At 36.3% G+C, this 2,623-nt stretch overlaps 1 pseudogene; it reads right to left on the reverse strand.

Annotated features, from left to right (window-relative positions):
- Nucleotides 1-451: 451 nt before the first annotated feature.
- Nucleotides 452-2,148, reverse strand: LOC114170199 (uncharacterized; annotated as a pseudogene).
- Between the last annotated feature and the right edge of the window lie 475 nt (nucleotides 2,149-2,623).

Here is a 2,623-nt window from a genome sequence, read left to right on the forward strand (position 1 = left end):
GTGTCGTCAGGGGGGAGGACGACATTCAAGAAGAAGTCGTCCTCCCAAATGCCGGTTTCTTTTTTCTTTTTCTTTTTTTTTAATAATTGAAGTCACTAGGCGGAAAACCGGTTTCTGCACTGAAGTCGTCAGGCAGAAGACCGGTTTCGGTTTTTTTTTTTAACGTTGCATTTTATTTTATTTTTTAAAAATTTTCAGTTTTTTTTTTAACCTTATTTTACACAATTTTCTTAAGAGTAGTTATTACATTTAATTTATTGGGAATTAATTTTGTTATTGGTAAAATAAAGTAATTTTAAAAAATACACAAATAACATAATTTAAATGCGCAACCTAAATGATACGTAATAAAAATAACATAATAAAAATTACATAATAAAAGTAACAAAATAAAAATTACATAATAAAAATAACATAATAAAAATAACACAATAAAAATTACATAATAAAATTACTGACGATAGGGACAGTTGCCCCTATGATGTCCTTCATTTCTACAATATGAACATTTTCTTCGTCTATTTGGATTTGGTTCATCCATCTCATTATGGATTCTATTAGTTGGTGGTCTTCCCCTTACCCTACGGCGCATGTTTGGGTCTAGAATGAAATTTGGTCCGGTGTATGGTGACCAATATTCTTTATTCCTAACCGGATGAAATTGTATTTCATATGCTTTATTGATGTTGTAGAGGCTATAAACTGGATGGATGTATGAGGTTAGGTCAATATGCGAGAAAGAGCAAACAACTATTACGTGATGACAAAGCAGTCGAAGAGCTTGAAAATGACCACAATCACACCACCAATCATTTAATCTAACTGTAAAAGACATTGGTAGGCGGTGATCATGTGGAGAAAACATCTCTTGAACTTGAAATTCATTATTTTCTCTTGAGTATCGACGAACTTGACACATTCCCACTTGTTGTTGATTTTTTCTAATGATAGCATTAGTTTCCTCTGTATATTGGTGGCCTGCTCGTAACATGGAGTCTGCCTTAACCCTTCTCTCAACAAACCATGTTGCGGTCCTTTCAAATGTTGCCTTAATTAGAGCACAAATTGGTAATGAACGAGCTCTTTTTAAAACAGAATTCATACATTCTGCCAGGTTTGTTGTCATGTGCCCAAATCTACTACCTCCATCATAGGCCTGAGTCCATTTTTGTAGTGGTATCCTGTCAATCCAAGATGCCACTTCTGGTGAATAGGATCTCAAAGCTGTCAATTTAGCATCCAATATGGGTTGTTTCACCTCGTAAGCTGTAAAAATACAATTATATTAGTTAGTTTAATTATTGAATGTGGTGAATGAAAGAAAAAAATTATTACCCATATTCTTTAACCGGTTCTTCAATTCGTGATTCTTGAATTTTTTGTTGAAATTTGAAGCAATATGACGTATGCAGTATACTGATTGCAGTCCATCTGCTTCCCATTGTATTTCTTCAGATTGTAGGGCTATCAATATGCCTTTCCCCCTGTCTGTTATCAAGCAGAGGATTGATTGTGGTGTAACATGCTCCCTTAAGAGTTGAAAAAACCATATTAAGGCCTCCTTTGTTTCTCCTTATACTATTGCGAAGGCCAAAGGGAATATGTTACGTGACCCATCTTGAGCTAGTGCTGTTAGCAATGTCCCTTGATATCTTCCTGTCAGAAATGTCCCATCTACTTGGACAACTGGCTTGCAATAGTTAAACCCTTGGATGCATGGTCCAAAAGACCAAAATACGCGTTCCATAATATAGCAAGAAGGGTCAGGTTGGCCACTTACTTGTACAGGAGATCCAGTGCATTGAATTATTGTGCCGGGATTGCTTTGTTGTACAGCTTCATACCACTTGGGAAGTTCATTGTAAGACTCTTCCCAATCTCCGAACTCCTTAGCAAGCGCTTTTTGCTTACCATTCCAGGCTTTGTCATATGAAACTGAATATCCGAAACGATTTTTAATTTCAGCTACCAAACTTTTGATAGGTATGGAAGGATTTTCCTTTATAGAGTTCATCACAATAGAAGCAATTTGGTTGGAATCAAGGTTGACATGATCTGCAGGTTGCATGGTTGACAAACAGGTGTGTGATCCGTCAATCTTTCTAATTTCCCAATTCAAACTTCGCTTGCTATAAGCAGCCCGTAAACGCCACGAGCAGCCTTTTTTGTAGTCGACACATCGACATATAAATTTTTCAGATTTGCTCTCAACAACAGCAAATCTATAACCATTGTCAATATGGTATTGCTTGATACATGACACTGTGGACTCTTTTGTGTCAAAAGACATGCCAACACATAGTGAATTTTCAGTCACTGGATTTGAAGCTTGAAGTGAGGTGTGACTTGATGACCCACTATGATCCGTTGTATGGACTGTATATTGGTCGGTAACCAACTCATCTTCACTAAAATCAGACAAAATATCTGGATATTGATTCAACTGATCTGCCATTTGTGTATAAATTTGAATAAGGTATGAACAAAACAAAGTGAACGAGTCTTTCCTGAATGATTCTGAAATGAGTATAAATTTTAACCACCCTGCTTCCTATAAATATTAACTTTTAAGAGACCCTGCTTCCTACCCACGAGCACATTTACTATGGCTGCTTCCCACCCA

Source organism: Vigna unguiculata, chromosome 11, assembly GCF_037176805.1.
Source record: "Vigna unguiculata cultivar grain cowpea cultivar isolate G323 ecotype 2 chromosome 11, ASM3717680v1, whole genome shotgun sequence".
Classification (NCBI taxonomy): Eukaryota; Viridiplantae; Streptophyta; class Magnoliopsida; order Fabales; family Fabaceae; genus Vigna; species Vigna unguiculata.